The 26,757-nt window shown below is 42.3% G+C and overlaps 1 protein-coding gene across 1 annotated transcript in view; it reads right to left on the bottom strand.

The window, feature by feature from the left end:
* LOC111865731 (Krueppel-like factor 2) overlaps nucleotides 1-26,757 on the bottom strand; it is a 44,840-nt gene that overhangs the window by 4,775 nt on the left and 13,308 nt on the right. The window lies entirely within an intron of this gene.

The raw sequence follows: 26,757 nt of genomic DNA, 5'->3' as shown, positions 1-26,757 counted from the left end.
GATGGCCCGTAAGGACCGAAACATGTAAGGGAGATAAGTTCTAACGTAGTAAAAAATTACATGTCACATTGGACGGAGTGATTTGTATTTATATTACATAAGGCTTCGAGACCACTAATTAACATTAAAGTTCCTGTTTAATATAAATGAAATCAGGACTAAATTCCATCAAGTGCAACAATATTATTTGTAATAATTAAACAGAATCTTTACATATTTGGGCCAATTATGGCAAACGTCTAAGTCCATAGTCACTTCAAAGGAAATGCTTCATGTAAATTACATGCATGTGTCTTCTTGCAGAAAATATCTTTTGTTACAAATAATATAATTTTTCGTTTGAGTGGAATCCTGTGAGCCCCAGCAATGGTTGTGTTCCTTCACAGTAGGTCGCCTATATTGTGTTGGTCTTGGCGCGATGTTGCCATTCATATTGTCACGTGTAGTAGTGACTATAGACGGGGTTGGGATTGGTGAATAGATTTATTGACCACTTACAGGTCGTAACTACTCTTCTTCTTCATAAGGCTTGACATCTTCATTTCTTGAACGCCTTGGCCTGCTCAACAATTTCCTTCCAATTACTTCTGTCCTGCATGAGTTGTCCAGTTCTAAATTCCTAAATCCTTTAGATATCCCCTTACGTCATCTTAGGTTGGCTTCTCTTTCTTATAGCGTGTGGCTGTCAGTCACATGTTTTTTAACTGTCCGTCCAGCCTCCATCTTTGAGATGTGTCCAAGCCAACCTATTCTTTGGGCTTTGATGAAATTAACTGTGTTCCTTCCTTTTATTAGATTATCTAGTTTATAATTTGTTTTAATTCTCCAGGAGCCATCATAATTTACAGGTCGTAACTACAAATTGTTATTAAAATTTTGCTAATTTCCACACTAAGTTTCTCAATCTACTTTCACTACTCATTACTTGGTAACAGCCCTCCTCAATGGTAATTCATCTGCAGTGTCATAACTGGATGTTTCCTGATAACGAATCGTAGTTTCCGTTGTCCCCTGGTTAGCTCTCCACAGCTGAACCCTTAACTGCCTCCAACATAACTATAGAAAACAGTCCTGTCTATTGTTCAGGCTTGGTTACAGAGCCGTTGCTTAGCAATGGGTATACACGTCACAATGTATCATAGAGTGAAAAGGCTGATGGCAATGTCTATCATAAAAATATTTTTTTTCTATTTTATGTTTTGTCACCCGAAGTGCTACAGAGATCTGAGGTGATCAGCTAAAATCCATGAAAGCTGAACAGGCCTGCTCATGCTGTAACGCGTCTTACTTGTGTTAGGAGGTGGCTGGCTTTAGTACCAGTCGGGATACGAACTGTTCTGATTATGGTTTCTCGCGGTTACTCTGTCACTCCTACATATGTCAATATATCTGCAAACAGGACAAAGTTAACAATTGTTTATTCAATGATATGAGATAATTTTAATGTACGTAATGAGTTGCTGATAAAAAAAAAAGTAAAGGTATTCCTGTAACAGGTCGTGGACGCCCATAGGGCTGTGAGATATTGAGGTACTCACATTTTCTAGACAATTGGCTCATAGATGGCGGCAAGGTTGTCAGCCTTACGCGTTGGCCGCCCTTTACCCCCAAGAACATTCCAAGAATATTCCTGATACTCATTTCTGTTAGAGGCTGAGTCGACCCTGGGGCAATAGTGCGGCTGGAAGGATTAGGTCAATTGAAAAAATCCAATGACCTCATCGGGATTCGAACTTGCATAAGGCCTCAACCAACTACGGTACCGCGTGCCCCGAGTTGGTGGTAGCGTCGTTTAATAAACTGCAAAAAGAGACCCGTTGCACAAAATGGTTTCTGTCTCTCCAATACAGGTGCATGTCTACAGAACAACGCAGGAAATTGCAGCATGTTTAATGACATTCATCTATGTTTTACGTTTGGTCGATCGCAGTGGCGGCCCGGTTTCAGGCATGAACTGTCTTCCTTCAATCAAAAGTTGAGATCGTAGGTTCGAATCCCACTAAATGTATGTATGTCTGTGTGAGTTTATTCTGTATTCGTGTTGTTTTGTGTGTAGGCAGCGGATTTGTGACGGGCTTATCCCCCATCCAAGGAGTTCTACAGGCTGTGTATAGGATTAAGAACCTGAAGATGCGTCTAAGGTCCAACGAAGGACTGTAGATACATATGTTTTATGTTCAGTTGATATAAAATATTCTTTGTTGTAAGGTGATAAGTGGATCGCTGTAATTCAGCCCCTTGGACAAGACAGTAATGAGACGTGCTGTAGCTGGCTACCTTCGTATTAACGTCAATGTAATATTCAGTTATTTTCTTCTTCCGGCAGAATGTTTCAATTTATTTTTCTCTTTAAGCAATGCATCAGATTTAAAATTACTACTTTCATTTCTACGTGTGCAATCCAATAACCATCTTGACGTTGCAAGATTTTAACTTTACAACATACAGATTGCTACCTCAGAAAAGAAATCTATTTACGGGGGAGAGTCTGGTCACAAATTGATATGAAACGTAAGATATACGATATTCGAGGCAGAAAATCATATTATTTCTCGACATATCCTCCACCAACATCGATACACTTGTCCCATCGATTTACCGCTGCGTCGAAACCCGCAGTACTGAAGTGTTCTGACTGTGGTCTCAGCAAGTTCCGCAGGGCCGTTTCAGCTTCTTCGTCATCACCGAAACGTTTCTCTTTGAGAGGCTTTAAGCGACAAACACTTCCCCTCCCCCCCCCAAAAACCAAGAGCACAACGCTGTTCTTCGGTGGTACACCCTTCAAGCACGGTCGCCATTTTAACTACCGAGACCAGCCTCTGAACATGCGCATGCGCGTCCGCTACCTAGACTATCATGAAACTGGACTGTGCTGCTACCTAGTGATACACATAGAAAACCTATTACGTCCATTACAGCTGTTTTACTTCCATTTGTGACCTATTTACTGACTCTCCGTTGTACATAGAGGAAGTGACCTTCGAATTTCGTTAGAATTACTTACTCGCCTTGCCTCTCCTACGTAAATGACAAAGCTTTCACTGTGCGTATGGGGAAGTTGGTATATACATCCATATTTTCTTGACCTCGGCACTAGTAGGAGGTGAGTGATCAGCTTAACACCCCGGCCGCTTTATCTCCGGGGAAAGAGCCCCCGGTACCCTTTGGATAGCAGGTTGGGTGGACTCCAGAGTCGGTATGGACGACGTGGAGAAGAGAAAATTCCTGACCCTGCCGGGACTCGAACTTCGATTCCTCGGCCATCCAGCCCATAGCCCGTCGCTATACCGACTGCACTATCCCGCCTCCTGTCCATCCTAAATAGAATTAAATTGGATTCTGTTACCATTTTCTATGCCAAAAACTCAAGTGAACACAGTTCAAGAATTTATAAGTGAACTAACTCCATAGAACAGCCGTACAGCTACTAAAAATTGTCTGCCCTTTACGGAACCCAAATTTTATTACCGTGTTCATAAAACCTCCCCTCCTACCCTTGGGCCCTATACTGAAACCACAGGATGTAGACCTCACGCTCCCACATTATTTTCATAAAATCCATTTTAATATCACTCTCAGACCGTGTCTTAACTCTTAACTTCATCTATTTGTTCTTTGGAGGCCAGGGTTTGATACCATCTTTTGCAATATGGGATTTATAGTTGAAAAAGTTGGAATGGAACAGATTATCTCTGAGTACTTTGGTTTCCCCTGTCAATTCTCATTCCACCAAGTGCTCCACATCGTCCGGCGCTATAATGTCTCGATACTGACAGCCTCGTTAAATAACCGCATGGAAAAAGAAACATCCTCCCGCCTGGGGCTATGTCTTCCAGTCTTCCCCCGTTGCACAAGTTCTTAAAACTCAAATGAGCAATGACATCGCCCACGTTCCAATACTGTCTTTTCTTAGGAGATAATTTGTACTTGAAAACTATATTAGAACCAATATTTTATTTAACATGACGGCCATGTGGATGTAGGGTAGATAGAATCTGCACGTAACAAGATATTAAAAATGATGATTATGACGATAATTATCTATCTATCTATCTGCCTGCCTGTCTATCTCTCTATCTATCTATGGCTCTACAGCCATTTTCTGGGCCCTGGCCTCTACTTTTGTTTCGTAACCTTTTATACACAGACAGTAGGACTCCTTGGACGAGTGATCATCCTGCCTCAGAGGATAACACAGACACAGAAAAAACGCATACACAAACATCTATGCCTCACGTGGGATTCGAACACACGATTCCAGCGTTCGAGCTGCCACTGTGACCGGCTATTGACTCTATATAGGATTAAGAAACTGAGGAAGAGGCCACGGTCCAACAAAGGACTGTGGAGCCATAGATGTAAAAGGACTATGCTCCAAGGAGTCGGTTGAAACGAACTGTGGTACGTCTTGCCTTGTGTACCAAATCTTACGGAAGAAAAGTCCTGTATAATTATGTTTGAATTTCTCACAGGCTCATGGATACCGGAAGTGACTTGAGCACAGGGTCTAGTTGTTTTCTAATTATGACGTAAAGGTGTGCGTCACCGACAGACGATGACGCAACCTTGTTTCCATAATAGGTAGGGTATAGTTAGTTAATTAGTAGGTTAGATAGACGAATTGCTCTGAACGTACGGTCTATTTTTTGCATGAAATTGCTGTGTTGGCGGCCACCACATGGCGTGATTCTCTAGTACAGCAGGATGTAAAAACTGTAGACGATTCCTGCTGGCTCTTCTGAAAAAGGACTAAAGCTTCGACTCCCAAAAGAGGTGACAGATTTGTTCAGTGACTGATCCGCTATCAGCTTCTCAAGAAGTACTGTGCTCCATTCAGTTAGTTAGTTAGTGTTATATTTTAGCGTCCTGTTGCACTGATTTATGTCCATGATTTATTCTGACCGTCTTACAGTGCATACATTTATTCACCTTACTCTTCTCTCTTGCACTACATGTTTCAGCACTAAAGTGCCATCTTCAGGTGCTTTTCGATGTACGTCGAACTACTGCATTGCATGCCCTGTTGTCTTTATACTAAAATAACTAAAATATATATTCGTCATATATATTGATAAATTTTAAATATTAAAAATATTAAAACTGTTCAGGATTTCTCATCCTTAGGTCGTATCTCAATACGCGAGTCACATCTATCTTCTTCTATCGGAGTATTCGTCCTACTTTCATGTGTGTATTGTGCTTTGTGTTGTGTCTTGCTCCTGTGACTGCATGTTATACTGCAATTTAGGTATATACCAATTTCTAGAAATACAGGCGTACCTCGCTTTGTTTCGCTTCGCAGATATTGCGTTCTTTCGTAACAATCCAGATATATCACACAAAATAACACAACACACTCAGACACAGCACACGAAACTACACAAACAAACAAAGGACACATTACACATAATGAATACAATGAAAATACACTTATAATTACAACAAATACAATTAAAAACCACAATTATATGAATTAATATGTGTATTAATAAAAATAAGCATACTGTACACTAAATAGTAACAGTATTGAAATAAGTATTGTCATGACCTGATGCGCTCAAGCGGTAATTTCGACTTTCGAGTCTTAATATTTAAGAAATACATTTCGTAAGGCTACAGCTACCATTGACAGTGATTCTTCTGATGGATCCGGACAAAATAAATTGAAACCTTTCTGAAAAGGGTTCACCTTCTAAATGCCATTAAGAACATAGGCAATTCACGGGAGGAAGTCAAAATATCAACATTAACAGGAGTTTGGAAGAAGTTGATTCCAACCCTCATGGCTGAGTCTGAGGGGTTCCGTACTTCAGAGGAGGGAGTAACTGCAGATGTGGCGGAAACAGCAACAGGACTAGAACTAGAAGTGGAGCCTCAAGATGTGACTGAATTGCTGCAATTTCATCATAAGATTTTAACAGATGATAAGTTGCTCCTTACGGAGGAACAAAGAAATTAGTTTCCTGAGACGGACCCTACTCCTGGTGAAGATGCTGTGACATTGTTGAAATGACAACAAAAGATTTAGAATATTACATAAACTCAGTTGATAAAGCAGCGGCAGGGTTTCATTAAAAAAAGAAAATAGTTTGATTACCAGAATGGAGACCTCGGAACCAAAAGTTGGCAATCAATAATTTTTAATGATTAGCATTCCTTTCTATTGAAAAACTCCATGAAACAGAGTTCTTGAGAAGCTGACACTCGCTCATCTACTAAAGAAATTCTCTGACATGAAAGGTTCATTACAAGATACAGAAAATCCTTCCCCAGTTGTTCCTACCCTAAGCCGGTTGAATCCAGGCCGTATCGCCCTCTCCTGCAATCTACATCTGGGTCTCTCAAGCAGTCTCTTACTTTCATCGGTTTCAATTACATTTTGTATATTCTTCATCTCCCATGCGTGCTACATGCGCCCACTTATCTAATATTATTTGGTTTCATAAACTTTAAGGGGGCACGCAGTAGCGTAATTGGATAAGGCAGTATGCTACAAGCCGGAAAGTCAATAGTTCGATTTCCGATGAGGTCATTTGATTTATCAATTGACCTAATACTTTCAGCCGCACTATGGTCCTGGGGGCGACTCAGCCTCAAAAAGAAATGAGTACCAGGTATCTTCCTGGGGGGTAAAAGGCGGGTAGCGTGTAAGACTGACAACCTCACCGCCATCTATGAGACGATAGTCTGGAAAATGTGGGAGCCTCGACGTCTCACAAACTTATGTACCTCCACGGCATGTCACAGAGATAGCTTTACCTTATTACCTTGTTAATCCTTGCAACTTTCAATTAAAAGTACAAGTTACGAAGCCCCTTCCTCCCTCTCCAGCCGCTTGTCACTTTGCCTTCTTTGGGTCTAAACCACAATTGTTCTTGCTGACAGTTATTCTACTATATCACGCGAGTTTAGGGCCTTATGTATTTTTTTATACAGCCAATAAATGACAACTTGTGCGACACCCTGACAGGCGATAGATTGACAAATTACTGCAGTGAATTTTTAAAAATTACTTTAGGTCTTGTTATTTTAGAAAGGGTTAAGAATTCTCAGAGAAGTTTAATTACGATGGAAGGCGACAGCCATAGTCCATGTGGTGTTAACTACAGTTGCGTTCTGGACGGCCTTCTGGTTGCAAAGGTCACGCTGTTCTCGCTCACCTCGCCCGCCCATTACAAGGAATGTCTAATGATACAGAGTGTTCCATTTCAGTCAGTACCCAAACATGGAATACTGTACTTCAAATCGTGCAGAACATAAAAAATAAAGGAGTAATCACGAAACCACACTCTAATATTAATCCTTTGTTCTGAATATAACCATCAATCTTGTTGGCCATGTCGTCCTGAGATATAATATCAATGTTTTCCTTATGGTTTATATTTTGAATGGATCATCCTGTATAATTGACTTATGTTCTAGAGAACTTTGTTTCTTTTCTTTTTAATTCCGTTTTAAGTTTCGCCGTGGCTAGAACAATAAATACCATCACCTCTGAAACCGCTAAGAAATGTTTCTAGCCTGTAAACAGAGGGAGCACAACTTTGTTGTGTCTTTCCAGTCAAAATATAAAAAGAAACATTTAAGAAACTGGAACAACTTTAATCGCATTAATTTTTTATTTTGACAGAAATGAATAAACGTTGAGTGTGCCGTTGCCAGAATGGTGGACAAAATCGTAATGTGGAAATAGTTAATAAATACTTCGAAAATATGGGAAAGTTAAGACATTTGTACAACAGGAAATGTAAAATTGTGTTGAAGAGGAAATTAAGATGACATTAAATTCTGGGGATACCTGTATCCAACAGAATCTCTCGTTTTTCCTTTCAGACATTTAAAAATTACAAATTAAAGGGGGGCACGGGGTAGCGTAGTTGGTTGAGGCACTATGCTACAAGCCGGAAGGTCGTGGGTTCAAGTCCCTATGAGGTCATTGGATTTTTTTTCGAATTACCTAATCCTTCCAGCCGCACTAGGTCCTGGTGTCGACTCAGCCTCTAACAGAAATGAGTACCAGGAATTAATTAAATAATTTTCCTGGAGAGTAAAGCACGGCCGGCGCGTAAGGCTGACAACCTTACCGCCGTCTTTGGCAGGGCGTGTATTTTGGAGAGATATGACAGAAAAGAAGCTGAATTGAAGAGATCATACCAGAAACATAGACTTCCATGGAAGTATATTATTGCGCGGATGTTAAAGAAGTAGGCTTGTAGTCTGGGGCCTGAACAAATTAGTCTCAGCGTAGGGACTTGTATACGGACTTTGTGGACATGAAAATAAAGCAAGGGTTTTGTAAAGGGTGTGTAAATATTTGGCTGTCAGAGTGACTGTTATCTTCTGTAGAACAACGTTGCTGGAGACTGGGAATTTTGGTACAGATGAAACACAACTTACTTTTTTATTGCTAGTGAGGTGGGATTAAGTCCCTTGTACTGTGGCCATTTCTGGCCTATTGTACCAGCCCCAGATGATAGGTGAGGGTGATTGTGGAGCAAGTGGTGGAATGAAGATTGGCAGGGGAAACCGAATTACTCGGAGAAAACCTGCCCCAGCGCCACTATGTCCACCACAAATCCCACTTGACGAGACCCCGGGATCGGACCCCGGCCCTCGCGGTGGGAAGCCAGCGACTAACCGCTACTTACATACTTACTTACTTACTTCTGGAGCAGAGCCCTTCTTGAGGAGCAACCAAATCTGCAGCTACTCAAGAAGTTCCCAGCATTTCATGGAACCCGAAGGTTCATTGCCGTGTTCATAAGACCCCTCCACTGGTCCCTATCCTGAGCCAGATCGATCCAATCCATACCATCCCATCATATCTCTCTAAGATCCATTTTAATATTGTCCACCCACCTACGCCTTGGTCTTCCCAGTGGTCTCTTTCCTTCTGGCTTTCCCACCAATATCCTATATACATTCATTTTCTCCCCATTTGTGCTACATACACTGCCTACCTCATCCTCCTTGACTTCATCATTCTAATTATACTTGGAGAAGAGTACAAGTTATGAAGCTCCTCATTATGCAGTTTTCTCCAACTTCTGTCGCTTCATCCATCTTCTGACCGAATATTCTCCTCAACACCCTCAGTCTATGTTCCTCCCTTAATGTTAGAGACCAAGTTTCACACTCACACAGAGGTAACACACAAGGAGATTCGAAATACCTTTATTACTTTTCTGAAATTCTCAGGAGAAAAGACATATGCGAATATTAATGAACTAGATTTGAAAATGTGAAGGTATGGACTACTCTGCTTCAAGACCGTGTCGTCATATTCTTTCAGAGAGATGACGTGACAAACCGTCACTCGGTCCCCCTCACGAAGATTCTCTGAAGGGGACAAATGAGACACTCACCACGTCCACCACTCAGACCGCACGGCAGTAAGCCTAAACAATTCGAAAGCAAATGGAGAACCATTACGACGTCAGTCTTCATTTTCTGCTTTGACGGCGTCGAGACGCTGGACGCTATTGGTTGCCTAAGCTTACGCCCCCGTCCAGCAGAACCTCCCCTGTTCTATTGGCGCGTTTCTGGCCAATAATAAGGCACTTTCTATAGCACGAATGATCGATCGTGTACGTTCACTTCGCTGTTGGCACGTTTGGAGTTTGTGTAGCCGAGAGCTGCTCTATTCTTTAGCTCGTAGATTGGAATATATTCATTTGTTTCCAAGAACACTCGGCCACCAGAACCAGTATTACTACTACTACTACTACTACTAACTAACTAACTAACTAACTAACTAACTAACTAACTAACTAATGGGGCGACCACTTCTTAAGAAGCCGTCAGTCGCTTAGCTACTAAAGAACTTCCCATCATTTTATGGAACCCAAAGATTAATTACCGTCTTCACAAGAACCCTCTTCTAGTCCCTATCCTGAGCCAGATAAATCCAGTCAATTTCACTCCATACTATCTTTGTAAGACCCATTTTAGTATTATTCTCCTACCTACTTCTACGTCTCCTTCGTGGTTTATTTCCTCCGGGCTTTCACATCAGAATCCTATCTGCATTCCTCTTCTCCCTATTCGTGCTACATGCAGTGCCCATCTCATCCTCCTTGACTTGATCATTCTAATTATTCGAATAGTGCAAGTTACGAAGCTCTTTATTATACAGTTTTCTGCTACCTCCCGTCACTTCATTTCCCTGTTCTCAAACACCCTCAGTCTATGATCTTCCCATAATGTCAGAGACCAAGTTTCACACCCATACAGAACCACAGGCAAAAAATACTTTAGTATATTCTAATTTTACGTTTTCAGCCAGCAGACGAGGAGAAGGAAGGTTCTGGACTGAATTACCCGAGTCCTACCGATACTAACACTCTCAATGGGGTGAAAAAGATTTAAAATAATATAATTTCACCCTTTTTATTCTCTCTGAAATCATGATTCAGCTTTGATTCGTTTAGGTCTGAATTTTAGAACATTCTGTTCAATTCAACGACATCTTGAAGCATTTATTTCTCATAAACGTTCTCGAGGGCACGTCTACTGGCCTTACATCGTGGAGTGCACTACTGAGACAACTAGGGACTTCCCCTTTCTAATGTGAGTAATGCTTTAGCTGTTTCACCGCTGCGAAAAGCTTTATGAGTTTTGTAATAGTTTATTTTTAGTATTCATGTTATAGGAGAAGCGAAAAATCCGGTTATTACAAGTAAAAACCGGCGATTATACAGAATTGGTAGCTAGGAATTTTAACCAGTTATTATTCATATTTGCTAGTTAATGGCTGTAACCATAACAGCTACTAGTAAGCAATGCCTTCATTCAGGACAGTGTTTTTCTTGATCCCGTTTAATTCATTGATACTATTAGTCTGTCATTTTAATAGCTATGCATTACTTTCTTCTTTTAGTACGTATTTATACTGCTTGTTTCTTGTGGTCTGTTTACTGCTAGCAAGCACCTTTATAAAGAGTGTGCACTGTGATAATTTCGACATTTGCCGTTGCAACAAATACAATATTTTTATGTACGTTTAATCTCTCAGCACATCGTATTGTCACGTGTTGGCCCGTTACCGTAGCAGCGGCAGTTGCTCCGATGCCGTTGCGTCACCGCTGGAGGGGGGCGGGGTCTTTACCGAGCGTTGCGCCGTCACGTCACAGTATATTGGCTACCCTTTAACTAACACGGGTAGATTACATCTATAAAAGAATCTGTTGAGAGTTAAACCTGATTAATTAAAATAGTTCCGTTAATTTCAATGTAAATTAGTTTTTTTTTTCGTAACCGCGCTTACGTCTTTAACTTCTGAATTTTTAGTATTTTGAAACTAATTAAAATATAATATAGCTTGTAAATCTGTTGCTAAGTAACGACTATGTTCACAAAGCCCGTTGATGGCAACAGATTCCTAACATGTACCAAGGGACTAACTGGGAAACGGTGTTTTTACACGCGATCCGTGAGACAACTACGTGACGAAACAATAGAAGAAATGTTGGACGTGTTTTCTATGCGGTCCATGCCAAGGTGTTAATAAGCAGGACGGGTCTAGAGTTTAGTTAGTTGTGAGACAGTCGACGGCCAGTAGGGAAGTGAACACGGAAGCTGAAGAAGCTATGATGTTGGAAGCCTTTACCAGGCGACAACCGGTGAAGTTACAGAAGATTTAGTGCGTGCTATAGTGAGTTGTAGAGTGAGTGAATTAGCGATAGGTCTAGAGCTACATGTAGTTAGATCTTTAAGTAGTCAATAAATCCAATTACCAAGCCAAACCCAATTTACAGTCATCAAATCACGTGACATTAATATTATGATGACGTAATGAAATGATTTGTGAATAATTATATCGTACAAATGTAAACTCTTGTTTATATATTGATACATGTTGCATCACTCCATCACTAGTTACAGGTGACTGAAAGGATAATTTATAGGGATTCAAAGACTCAGTGAACACAATCCCGCGGGAGCCAATGCGCGCAACAATAGGAATCCATTGCTAGGCAACGGATCAATAAACACGCCTCTTTAACAACAGAGGCTGTATTTTCTGCGTGTCCATGCAAAGCGGTTATAAAGAAGTGTTCAGCAGCATAGACCAATGGAGCGGAAAATCGAGGTTTGAGACCCCAGCCTGCCAGGATATGAGCTTTGGAGCAGAGGAACTGAATTGAGTCTAGTCTTCGGGAATTGGCAGCTGCAGAATAATGACAAGAACGGAACCAGTTTGTGAAAAGAAGACATCATGTGTTAATTTAAGTGACAGTGAGATTGTTAAAAATCCGTTGCCAGGATACGACTAGTGAAGACTGAGAATCCTAGTGCGTGTGTAACGGTGAACTGTAAAGTGTGTAGAATAGCAGTAAGTCTGTGTTGCCTGCAGACCCGATTTGCGTGAACGTATAAAGAGGTCAATAAATCTATTCACAAATTCAAACCCCGTCTGTGGTCACGGATAGAAGGTAAATTTGAACCCTGTGCTTAACTAATTAAGCACTATGCCATGAAGACGTATGGGGGGAGTGGATGTATAGATGCACATTTTTACCCCCAGTAAAAGTCCCCGGTACCCATTGGATTGAAGGCTGGGTGGGCCCCACATCTGGTCTGGACGACATGGAGAAATCAGAATTCTTGCCCCCACCGGGACTCGTCACCCATACACGTTAAAATATGTAACCGAATTCCCGTAAGCTCAATTTCTTTCATAATCACCAGTCCACCTCCTTGATCTTGCAAGTTACAGGTTTTCGGCTTTCTCGCGGCACGCCACAATATTAAAATGATTTTTGTGATGGGATAGTATGACTGAAGTTGTCTGACCTAGGACAGAGTCCAGAAATGGATTGTTGTTAATATAGTAATACACGGTGACTAAAAACTGAGTTAACTACTTGGTAAAATGTACAGTAAAATTCATTAGATTTTTTATTACATACTGAATTTATTATTTTTTTTATATGAGATGTTCCATGTTCAGTGCGCAACTCACAACTCTGTGATACTCTTCTACAAATTGATTGGCAGGCTTAAATCTGAATATTACCCTTAATACTAGAGAATGTTTTGGTTAACTGATTTTCGACCATTCTACTATTAATTACTTCGGGATCCATAAAAGGCTGGGAATTTCTTGGCCTGCTGATAGACTATCAGCTTTTCACACTATACTTAGTACTCGATTTCCAGACACTAAACTTGGTCTTGTTTTATCGGCACCCTTACCGTCGCGAGCCTGCTCTGCGGTGTGATGGCACGGCAAGCGACATGCGGCCTTGCACTTTGCTGATAGTCTGCAATAAAACAACTAGATCTGTGCGTGGGGGCGAGTGTCGGCTTAGCAACAAGCAGTCAAGGTCACGGTGTGACAATTACGGAGCGACGAATCCGGGTTCCGGCTCGGGGCTTATCACACGAATTAAGGTCACGCCATCTGGACCACGCAGGGTCCGAAACAGGCTCGCATGGCGACAAGAAGGTCGGGATTTGTAAGCTTTGAAGTTTTCACGGTGGTGACTATGAAGAAAGCAGTCTTCTGGGATGTGGCGCTGTGTAGATATTGTGTTAATCGACGTTTCGGAGGAAGGTATCACCTCAATCTTCGGGGTAGAAGACAAGAAATTCGCGAGCGAACCAGCGTAAGTAGGTACAACAGACTGAGTCCAGTCGAGTAAACCCAGCTGTTGCTCCGAAACGTCGGTTAACACAATATCTACACGGCACCGCATCCCAGAAGACTTCTTTATTCATAGTCTGGATTTGTTTCCTTAGATTCTGGTAGACACGTACTCACCACTTCTTCTACCCTGAAGATGGAGGCATCATGTTCTTCCGAAACGTACGGCACCTATCTACCAAATTGTAATGTACTCCCTTGCAGACTGGGGCACGCAGTAGCGTAGTTGGTTGAAGGGCTATGCTACAAGCCGGAAGGTCGCGGGTTCAAGTCCCGATTAGGTCATTGGATTTTTTTTCTCAATTGACCTAATCCTTCCAGCCGCACTATGTCCCTGGGGTTTACTCAGCCTCTAACAGAAATGAGTACCAGGAATCAATTAAATAATTTTCCTGGGGAGTAAAGCGCGGTCGGCGCGTAAGGCTGACAACCTTACCGCCATCTTTGAGCCGATTGTCTAGACAATGTGGGACCCTCAACGTCTCACAACCCTATGCGCCTTCACGGCCTGTTACAGGGATAGCTTTACTTACTTTTACTCCCTTGCAGATTGAATCTACGCAAAGTAGCTTAAAACCTACTGAAACTCAACGGGAAAATGTCCCGCTTAACAACATCGCTATAGAATCTGGAGCAAAATTGTCTGTCTGTAAAAACGCACTTTGTCAGAATCATTGAAAATTTTGGGAAGACATCTTCATTTATAAGAAAAGTTATAGGTATCGTAGATACACTAAACAGTGCTGCTGTCTAGGAATAGTCTATGAAGTTTTATCCCCGCGAAGTTGGAGACTGTAGTACCGAACAAGGCACTCTGTTCATTTCTGTTTATTACTGCCATCTTGTGTTCCTATTCATGACTACTTGCTAACGTTTATAACGACAACACAGCAAGCTCTTGCTTTTATGTTTAAGGATGTGGATGTGCTTTCTGCTCCTTTACCTGTCGCTTCAAGTTCACCGAAAATTGCGGTCGAGTGGTTAACAGCCTCTGCTTCGTATCCCGGAATTCGTACATTCAGACTTCGGTCCGCAGACTAGCTATCCTGACCGACCCGAGGTCACTCCGCGTGCTGCTCTATCGCGCGTCTCCGTCATAAATAAGTCACTCACTCGTAGAGCTGAGCCTTTCTTGAGAAGCCGCCAGTTATGCAGCTACTCAAGAACTTCCCAACACTTTATGGAATCCGAAGGTTCATTAACGTGTTCACAAGAGCCCCCCACTGGTCCCTATCCTGAGCCAGATCGATCCAGTCCATATCGTCCAATCCTATCTCTCCAGTTTAATATTGTTCACCACCTACGTTTTGGTCTTCCTAGTGGTCTCTTTCCTTCTGACTTTCACATCAATATCCTACATGCATTCTTCTTTTCTGCCGGTCATGGTAGCCGAGCGGTCTGAGGTATGTACTGCCTTCGCTCGCTCGGAGCCAGGGATCGAATCCCACACAAGGCATGGATGTTTGGTATGTGTATGTGTTTGTTCTGTGTTTGTGTTGTCCTGTGTTTAGGTAGAGGCCTTGCGATGAGCTGATCACTCGTCCAAGGAGTCCTACCGTCTGTAAAATGATTATGAAACTGATAAATCAGAGGTCAGGGCCCAACGGTGCTGTGGAACTAGTGAACATTTCTCTTCTCCCGCATTCGTGCTACATGCCCTGACCGTCTCATCCTCTTTGACTTGGTCATTCTAATTATACTTGGAGAAGAGTACAAGTTATGAAGCTCCTCATTATGCAGTTTTCTTCAACCTCCTGTCACTTCATCTCTCTTTGGTCCAAATATGCTCCTCAGCACCCTGTTCTCAAACACCCTCAGCCTATGATCTTCCCTTAATGTCAGAGACCAAGTTTCACACCCATACAAAACCACAGACAACTTCTTTTTTCAGCGGCTCTTCAGCCCATTCAGGACCTCTCATTCAATTCCGTACTAATTTTTTACAGACGGTAGGACTCCTTGGATGAGTGATCAGCCTGTCGCAAGGTCGCTACCTGAACACAGGACAACACAAACGTAGAATAAACACATACACATACCAAAGAACCATGCTTCGAGTGGGATTTGAAGCCACGATCGCAGCGTCCGAGCGAGCGAAGACACTTCAGTCCTTAGACCGCGCGGTTACCGTGTCCAGCCAGGTAAAATTGTAGTTTTCTATATTCTAATTTTCGTTTTTAGACACATCATGAATAAGTAAATAAACGAAATAAAAGCACATATGTATTCGCCTCATAATTGTAGGGCTGTATATGAAAGTGTGCCTACATGTGTTCTATATACGAGTATGTGACATGCATATAGTGTCTCATTACAGTTGTTAGTTTAATTACCAGAAGATATCGTGAAATATAATTTATTATCGCCAGAGGCTCTCACTCATGGAGTTGAGCCCTTCTTGAGGAAAACCCAATTGTGCAGCTACTCAAGAACTTCCCAGCATTTTATGGAACCCGGCGGTTCATTATCGTGTTCGTAAGAGGCCTTCATCGGTCCCTATCCTGAGCCAGACCAATCCAATCCATTCTATCTCTCTAAGATCCATTTTAATATTGTTCACCCACTTACGCCTTGGTCTTCTTAGTGGTATATTTCATTCTGGCTTTCCCACCAATATTCTATATGCATTCCTCCTCTCCCCCATTCGTGCTACATGCCCTGTCCGTGGCATCCTCCTTGACTTGATCATTGTAATTACAATTGGAGAAGAGTACAAGTTATGAAGCTCCTCATTATGCAGTTTTCTCCAACCTCCCATCACTTCATCTCTCGTTGGCCCAAATATTCTCCTCAGCACCCTGTTCTCATATACCCTCATTCTATATTCTTCCCTTACTGTCAGAGGCTAAGTTTCACACCCATACAGAACCACAGACAAAATATATTGTTGCACAGTTTAATTTTTACGTCTTTAGATAACGGATTGAGGAGATAAACTCTACTTTTCCGGAAGATCTTAGGGCCTAGGTGGGCGTGGAGACGGTTCTTGTGTACGGCCGGGTCCTGTTACTGTGTCACAGACATTGAACATGTAATCACATGACCAGACCTGTGATACATTCCAAAATGGTAACTTTTTTAGGCTTCATGGAATACATTTATTTGTCGCCATTTATGGCAGCTTCGATGAGATTTGCAGACTTTCTTTGGTAGATTTTAATACATTCAAGGATAAACTTTAGCCCCCTATCGCAAAGAAAACACACCTCTTCTCCATCACAAAGACCAGCATGTTAAAGACAGCAAGGATACCTTCCTCGGTATAGAGACGGACCATATGCTGGACGGCATGGGCTCGATTCCTGGCAGTTTGCAAAAGATATTTTCTTCTCCACGGAGTTCAGACCTGCTCTCAATCTCACCTAGTCTCTTACCCAATGGGCACCTGGGCTTCTTTCCCCACGGTTATAGGGATCGAGGCGTGAAGCTGACTACTCACCTCCAATTAGTCCCTAGATCAATAATGTTGGAGCTATACCTCCACTCCCCCATACATCTTTATGGTGTTATGTTTAATTAATTAAGTTCATGTACAAATTTACCGTTTCATCTAAACCTTTCGTGCTATTTATGAAAATATTCACGATTATATTATGAATATTTTAAAACACAAATGCACAATCTGAGGTTACAATGAAGAGTTTCTGAATGTTGAGACAAATGGCACGTTGCTGTAACGACTTCCAGATATCCCCATGTGGAGGCGGGGTTGAATACCTCCACCGTAGCCCTGCAAGTCGTAGGGAACGACGAAAAAGGAACACAGTGCCTGGGGGTATAAGTGAACCACTTTGTTCCTGGGGGGAATAAATACAGGGACCTGGCTCTCCAGGTTGAGGAAGTTTCGAATCTGGCACAGTAAAATGTGGTCATGAGTTCCGCTGGACTCTGATATGAGAATGACTGTGCTGGCGACGACCAGCAGCAATTATAAACCATAGACCCATCCTCTCGTCAGAGAGGATGTTACATAAGGACTATAACTGCAAGTGTTCCGTTGGGGAAAAAATACTGGCCGTGAGTCTCAAGGGGCCTGACGTCAAGACGAACTGATTGGCTGTAAACCGCCAGTCGTAAGGTAACTCTGACTCTGCCTCCCAGATCATGCAGCTGATATTATTAAACACCACAAAATGATATTAGTTGCCACTTCTATATAATAAAGCTTTAAAAAGGATTTAGTATTTGCATCATTACTGCTTGTGTTCAGCTTCGACTTTCAGTGGTATAAGGAGGTTTGGGGGGTTGTGTAGGGGTACCAAAACTCTCAAACTAATCTCAGCACTCAGAAACTTCGTTATGCTAATGCCATGATATTATATACACCAATTTTTGTTTGATAAAATTCTATAATTAATTCAAAAGAAGTTCTGACGGTTTAAATTCTTGAAAATATGGACAACAATGTCACATATGAGAGTGTTAAGACTGTCCGTTTGGTGTGGATGACACATCATTGCTCAGTGACTGCTTTAAAGAGATATTTAGACCTACGTATCTGCACAGCCGTGTTGGTATGAATATTCCAGCAACAGAATGATTCGTTATGTAACATTATGAAGCCTTAATTTCATTTGAATAATACGTTGCTCCCGACTCTAAGAAAACACACTGTATATCCCATAAAACGACCAGCCGAATAATGTTTAAGGAAATAATTTCTGCCTATTACAAGAAGCTAAAACGAAACACACGAATAAAATACATTGCACATCCAACATGCACAGTCATTAATGTTAGAGCAGGTGGTACGTATAATTACCACTCTGTCTTAAGACGGTAAATACGTGTTCCTCGGAGCTTATATTTACCTTCCGTTAAATGTCTTGGCGGTAAAGTTTCAACGTGAGATAGTTCAAGTTTTTTTCTGCAGTTGTCTGGAAGTATAGAGAAAAATATAATTAACTATTTAAGTCCATTGGTTGCTATATATACCACCTGTTCTGAAATACATAACATCTTAGCTCGGTCCACAGAGAGTGTTTTGTAGTGTTCTCACCGTAAACAGTGTTTTTTTTAAAACATCATTAGCTGAATGGTCTTTGTAAAGTAATGTGTTTCCTGTGAGGTACGTACTGAATTTTTATATATATTACTTGGATGACATTTAGCCCTTAAAGGTTTAATAATAGTATATTCTCTTTACTTAATTAGATTTGGATGATTTAAAAACTATTATCAAATACTTTACCAAAGTAACCTATTAATGTAGCTAATAACACGGTTGTCTCCGTAAACACAGAAGTTCGTAAACTGTCTGATAATTTTTTATAAGAGTTTATAAATATGACACTTAAAAGAACAAGAAAACACAACAAGGTCATCTAACAATAAAGTTTTCTTGTTAATGCAAAGTATTTTTTTAGACATTAAACGTGTATTTAAGATTCGAGACTATTTTTATTGGAGTACCGTACTCTTGTGGCTACGGATTTTAAGCAATTCACAGCGTGAGAGAAAAAAGACATCCAAGTTTCTCTTTGTCCAGTCGGGATAAGAGACAACGGTCTTCCGAACAGCTCAGAGAAATTTACTTTTCGTTTTCGAGGGTCCAAAATAAGAAGCAGCAATTAATTTTTCCTTGTACTTAACTAATTAAGCACTACGCTATGAAGGCGTATGGGGAAATAGATGTATAGATCCACATTTTCTTGACCTCGGCACTAGTTGGAGGTGAGTGGTCAGCTTCACGCCCCTGCCGCTTTACCCCCGGGAAAGAGTCTCCGTTACCCTTTATATAGGAGGCTGGGTGGGCCCCAAAACCGGTGTGGAGAAGTGAAAATTCTTGACCTTACAGGGACTCGAACTCCGCTCTCTTGATCGTCCAGACAGTAGCCAGTCGCTATGACGACTGCGCTATCCCGGCTCCCAGAATTTGCAATAGTGCGTCTATTTTATTTACAATATCTGCTTGTCTGTCCGTCCGAATTCAATGAATTTTCATTATATATAATATTTTGGAATTTCACTCACACACCCTTCAGTGTTGGTTACAGTTAGACAAGAGCAGAGACTGTATATTGGCATATAACTTTGCCCAGTATCTGTTGGAGTGACCGTGTTTCGAGCGGAACTTGCGGAGAAAAATGAAATACAATTTGTATGCTCAAAATATTTTCTGGAGAAGTCTTAGATGCTTTGTGAAGTAAAAAAGCAAAGGTATCCCTGTATCAGGCCGTGGAGGCCCATAGGGTTGTGAGATGTTGAGGTTCCCACATTTTCTAGACAGTCGGCTCATAGATGGCGGCAAGGTTGTCAGCCCTACGCGCCGGCTGCCCTTTACCCCCAAGAATATTCCTGGTACTCATTTCTGTTAGAGGTTGAGTGAACCCCAGGGCCATAGTGCGGCTGGAAGGATTTGGTCAATTGAAAAAAAAATCCAATGGCCTCATCGGGACTTGAACCCGCGACCTTCCGTCTTGTGTCATAGTGCCTCAACCAGTTACGCTACCACGTTCCCCCTTTAGAAGCTATGAGTTAATGTAAAAGAGAGAGGAACGCAACAGTTAAGCTTTCATTTCCTAACTTCTGGGAGTTAATATTGGAAGAAAGTTGTCTTGAGTTATCTGATGGTATGCCTTCCTGAATTCCGTGTCCTTCTTTTATGGAATTTTGAATAAATTCATTTAACTGTCCCACCGGACTCTGTCATAAATTTATGTGTCCTTCGACTTGTCAGCAGTTGTTGCTTCCTGTCCAAGTCTGGGGGCAAAATTCCAAGGGAGACCGAATTTCCTCAGTCATTCGACATTAGCGTGCGTAACACTTGCAGGCCAGATGGACACAGAGAGGGTAAGGCGGGACTTGTTAGTACGGTTTTTTTCTTTCCAACTAAATCCTTTTTAGGCCAGTCACAGTAGCCGAGCGGTCTAAGGCATGTAGTGTCTTCGCTCGCTCGGAAGACGGGATCGTGGGTTCGAATCCCACTCAGGGCATGGATGTTTAGTTTGTGTGTGTGCGTTTTTCTGTGTTTGTGTACAGGTAGAGGCCTTGCGACGAGCTGATCACCCGCCCAAGGAGTCCTACCGAATGTGTAAGATCTAGAAAAACCGAAGTGAACGGATAAGTTCATGGAGATAGGCCTAGGCCCACTGGGGCTGTAGTGCCAAGGAAAAAAAAGTTCGCCCATCGGATCCCTTAGCTGTCGGACTGCTTGGATAGTTCGTAAGGTTTGGTCCGTTTGAGTCGCCTGGTTAGGTTTCCCACATTTAGGGGCCTGGACGCTTCTTCATTGACGTGTTGTCGTAGTCGGTTTTCGTGTGAGGTGGCGTATCTTGCAGTAATGGATGCGACTGTTTGGACACCGAGGTCTCGATGGAGGTCCCTGTTGCTTACATACCAGGGCGCATCTGCTATGCGCCTTAGTACTCGATGGAGGTCCCTGTTGCATACATACCAGGGCGCATCTGCTATGCGTCTTAGTACTCGATGGAGGTCCCTGTTGCATACATACCAGGGCGCATCTACTATGCGTCTTAGTACTCGATGGAGGTCCCTGTTGCATACATACCAGGGCGCATCTGCTATGCGTCTTAGTACTTTGTTCTGGTATTGCTGGATTACTTCGATGTTGCATTTTGTCGCACATCCCCCTAGTTGGACGCCATATGTCCAGACTGGTTGCAGCATTTGTTTATACAGGAGCATCTTGCTGTACATTGACAATTCTGAGCGACGTCCGATCAGCCAGTACATATTCTGTTCACATAACCTGTTTCTTCTTCTTCTTATGATAACAGAAGACCGGTCACGGAGTTCCAGCGGTCTAAGGCATGTACTGTCTTCCCCTCGCTCGGAAGCCGGGATCGTTCGTTCGAAACCCACACAAGATATAGATATTTGATATATGTTTATTTTATATTTGTGTTGTCCTGTATTTAGGTAGAGGCCTTGTGACGAGCTGATCACCCGTCCAAGGAGTCCTACCCTCTGTAAAATAATCATAAACTGAAAAATTAAAGGCCAGGGCCAAAGGGCGCTGTAGAGCCACAGAAGAAATGATAACAGAAACTGAAGATTGATATCACCAATACAGAAACCAGCCATGGGAGAAGAACCTCAGCCAGTTCAATCCACCTCCTACTCTCCCAAACTGTCTCCTTAAGATCCACCTTGTTATGTATTATTTTTTCCCATGGGCTGAGACTGAGTGCACTTGGTACTGCGGCCACGGTTTGCCCCACTTTACCTCATAAGATGATAACTGGTGATGATTGTGGAGTAATCGGAGGTTTGCGAATTGGCAGGGGAAATAAACTTGTCCCACTGACACTTTGCCCGTCACAGATCCCACATAACCTGAGCCTGGCTCGAACCTGAACCGCTGCGGTGGGAAGCCCGCAATTAACCGCCTGACCTTGCTACATGAGTAAGTGTCTTCTGACAGAACATGAAGGCCCAGTACTCGTCTTATCTTTCGATTCCATGTAGTCCGAGCAAAACAATTATTAATTAAAAGAAGTAGATTAAACAAATAACTACATAAATGCCGGTTACTTTCATTTCATTTCTAACTTTATTCCTAAAACATGGACTTGATGTTGTGTTCCGTGCGGAGCCATGTAACAGGATCTAGCTATCTGTCTATCTATTTACGGACGGGGGAGGCCGCGCCATAGCTCAAGCGGTTAGTCGCTGGTTTCCCACCGCGGCGGCCTGGGTTCGATCCCGGGTCTGGTAAAGTGGCGCTGGGGCAGGTTTTCTCCGAGTACTTCGGTTTCCCCTGCCAATCTACATTCCACCGATTGCTCCACAATCACCCTCACCTATCATCTGGGGCTGGTACAATAGGCCAGAAGTGGCCGCAGTACAAGGGACTTAGTCCCACCCCACTAGCAATAAGAAAACGGACGAGGGATCAGGCTGTCGTAAGGCCTCTACCTACACACAGGACAACACGAGCACAGAAAGAACGCAAACAATCCATACCTCTAGTGGAATTCAACCCACAATCCCAGTGTTTGAGCGGGCGAAGACGGTTCTTGCCTTAGACCGCGCGGCCACTGCGATCGGCTGTAACAGGATCTGCACTACTTTGTTTCGTAACGTCTGTAAGCATGTCGTGACTGCTCACGGCTACAGCAGCCCTACTCATTAGGAACCCTTGGAATCTGAACCGTTTCGTTTAATTGCGTGGGCAACTCTTGCTTCACAAACCTCAGATTTCAGTAACATAACATCCACGTATTGCCGACCGCAGTGACCGCGCGGTCTAAACCACGAACCGTCCTCACCCACTCGAACATTGGGGATCATGGGTTGGAATCCCACTCAAGGCATTGATGTCTGTGTGCGTTTGCTCTGTGTTTGTGCTGTTCTCTGTGTAGGGACAGGCTGATCCCCCATCAGAGGAGTCCTACTGAGGATTAAGAATCTGAAAAAGCGGCCAAGGTCCAAAAGGGTGTAAAGGCATAGTGCAAAAAAGAAATCAGCGTATTGTATTAACACATTTCCTCACGAGAACTACGTAAAAAGGTTGTTTTCGGCGGGTTCGCTTACAAAGTTACAATTGGCTGCGCTAGTATTATCTATCGCCTGTTTACATTGAGAACTCGAGAATCCCTACTCGGATTTTCATTAAATTATAGATTTGGTAGTTGTTCTGAAACCTGTGTCTGCAATTTCATTTTAGTTTAGACCGGACAGTAACAGTGGAGACTTGAATGCGCGTCTGCGCACAACTCGAGTGTGAATCTCTTCATATATCTCGTAACGAAAAATGCTTCATACAGACATAGAAGGTAATGAAGCACACATTCTTATGTCCGTTATATTTTCTTTTTCGTAAATCCTAAGTTTCGAAGCAAAGAAATAAAACGTTTTTATTTTTTATTGCTTCATAACTCGAGGACCCTTGGACTGACTCTGGTTCTTGATTGTCCGCTCCAGACGTTCTTCTGCGTTTTAAAGATTGAATCAAAGTTCGCATTCCCAAGTTGAGAACCCAGAAGCAATATCACAGCTGACGTCCCATAATTTTTAATCTATGCAAACTGTTACGAAATAATCCATTGCTAGGGAACGGGTCGCTAAACACATTTTCTAGGAAAGGAATACGAAGGCAACAATAGAATAACTGACGTTTCTATAACAATAGAAGAATTTCTAGGATACGGTGTTCTCAATGTGTTTTCTGTGCGTGGCCGGTGCCGAAGGTTTATAGGGGAGGTGGGATCGAATACCTCCACCGTGACCCTGAGAATCGTAGGAGTCCCAAGGGACTCGGACACGAGAAAGACTGCGCTGGCAAGGACCAGTAGCATGTACAAAAGACAGACCCGTCCTCTCGTCAGAGAGGGTGCCCAACAAAAACAAGACCATAACTGTCAAATAGTAATGAATATATAGTCATGAGCCCCAGATGGGATTCGACACCAAGACTTACTGACTGACTGACCGACCGTCAGTCGCAATGCGACTTTGCAGTATGTCTTATAAGGAGAAATAGAATGGAGATAGACCTCGGCGGTCAAGATTGATTGTTAGCTGTAATAATTGATTGTAGTTTTAAATAATTGCCAATAAATCCAATTATCAAATCCACAACTCACTATTATTAGTCACGCTAACCCCTTACACATGACAATATACTTCCTAACATTTCATTACTACATGTTAATTGTGTGATACATTACATATTTACGTGTCGTATACGAGGAATATATAACAAATTCCAGATTTGCATTTTCTTTCTGTTACGCTTAAATTTAAAAGAGGAGACTTGCCACATTCTACTTTACACATACCTCTCAACTAGTGGCGACATTATTAAGGCCACGAAACTAAGCAACGGCTCTCTTCAGTGTTAGTTTACGTAGCGCGCCTGAAAGCAGTACACATTTCTGTGATGATGCCAGACTGTGCGGGCTATTCCAAGTTGCTTTGCACTTGTTTCATTGCTCTGATGGTCTCTTGCTGCATGTCCAGTAATGGGTTCGAGGAATCTTATCTGTCTTGCTTCCAGGCTTCTCTTATTATTAACTTTCGGTATCATATATCCTGTCGAAACAGCAAGCCAGATTTTTTGGTTGCTTTATGAAGTCTCAGTTGATCGGTTTTAACACATTCTTACCGAAATATATTGTAATCTATTTCACTCACTGGTGGAGCTGGGCATTTCTTGAGAACACGCCAGTTGTGCAGCTACCCAAGAACTTCCAAAGAACTTATGGAACCCGAAGGCTCATTGCCGTGTTCACAAGAGTCGTACACTGGTCCCTATCGTGAGTCAGATCAAATCAGTCCATAACAGCCAATTCTATATCTCTAAGATCCTTTCTAATATTGTCCAAACACCTACTTCTTTGTCTTCTTAGTGGTCTCTTTCTTTCTGGATTTCCAACCAATATCCTATACGCATTCCTCTTCTCCCCCATTCGTGCTACATGCCCTGCCCATGGCATCCTCCTTCACTTGATCATTGTAATTGTACAGTACTTGGAGAAGAGTACAAGTTATGAAGCTCCTCATTATGCAGTTTTCCCCAACCTCCCGTCACTTCATCTCTCTTCGGCCCAAATATTCTCCTCAGCACCCTGTTCTCAAACACCCTCAGTCTATGTTCCTCCCTTAATGTCAGAGACCAAGTTTCACAACCATAGAGAATCACGGGCAAAATTATAGTTTTGTATATGCTAATGTTTAAGGACGAGAAGACAAAAGGTTCTGGACTGAGTAGTAGCGAGTTTAATCTCCTCTTAGTTTCCTCCCGAATTAGGTTTTGATTTGTTACCGTTGTTCCCAAATATCTGAACTGTGCCACATTTTCAAAGTATCTGTTAGTTATATTTACTTTGTTAAGGTTATTTATGTTATTTTTGCAATCTGTAGGTCTCTTTCCGTAAGTGAAGATTATATTCTATACTTAACAGATACAAATATGCGACGATTAATCACGAATTTAGGCCTTAGTAGTTCGTTGTCTTCTATGGGCATGCATTTTATTCTGGCTGTAGATTTTTCCATTGCAAAAACTTTATGCAAGGAGTGACACTTTAGTTGAGAAATCTAAGTTTATTCATGCAATTAAAAGGAAAAGTAGAGATGAAGAATCAAATCACAACCAGAACATTTACTCCAGTACATGTATATCGCACAGCCCTAGCCGCCGTGCGTATTGGTAAGAGTAGGAGTAAACTTCAAAATAGTGTCACGTGGATGAATCTGACTATAGGTGGGTTCTGGGTTGTCTGATGGGATTTATTGACCACTTATATACAGCACTCGTGATAGCAGGCAATACAGAGCTATTGCTGGATCTGCACACTACAGGGTTCATCTTTACCTTTCTTTACCTTTATTAGGTACGCTTGTATGTGCAGTAGGAACTTTTTTTTCCCTTGGCACTACAGCCCCAGTGGGCCTAGGCCTACCTCCATGAACTTCTCCGTTCACTTCGGTTTTTCTAGATCTTACACATTGGGTAAGACTGCTTGGGCGGGTGATCAGCTCGTCGCAAGGCCTCTACCTGTGCACAAACACATAAAAACGCACACAAACATTCATGCCCTGAGTGGGATTCGAACCCACGATCCCGGTTTCCAAGCGAGCGAAGACAGTACATGCCTTAGACCGCTGGGCTACCGTGACCGGCAGTGTATAAGAATTCAGTTCGTACCTCACAGGAAACAGATCCGAACCCACGATCCCGGCTCCCAAGCGAGCGAAGACAGTACAGTACGGGATTCAGTTCTGGATTGAAGCTGCAGTAATCTGTACATTGTTTCATACAGAAGTGTCGAATTATCAATACTGCTAAAGTTCATGAAATTTTGAATTCTGATTACTTTATGCTGCAACGATAATGATGATGATACGGTCATGCAGCGCTCCTTATATGAGGTGACGTCATATTATCGATAGTTCGCACAGAGTTACTTAGTTTCTTTCGTATTTTCACTCACATTTATCCCATTATGACGGGATAATAGATTACCTCTTAATTAAAGAGAAATTCGTATTGTAATCACAGTAAAATGTAAGGTAAAGCTATCCCTGTAACAGGCCGTGGAGGCCCATGGGACGTCGAGGCTCCCACATTTTCTAGGCAATCGGCTCACAGATGACGGTGAGGTTGTCAGCCTTACGCACCAGCCGCCATATACCCCCCC

This window comes from Cryptotermes secundus, unplaced genomic scaffold (genome assembly GCF_002891405.2).
Source record: "Cryptotermes secundus unplaced genomic scaffold, Csec_1.0 scaffold183, whole genome shotgun sequence".
Classification (NCBI taxonomy): Eukaryota; Metazoa; Arthropoda; class Insecta; order Blattodea; family Kalotermitidae; genus Cryptotermes; species Cryptotermes secundus.
Note: the sequence above shows the minus strand (reverse complement) of the source record. Positions and strands in the feature narration are given on the sequence as shown.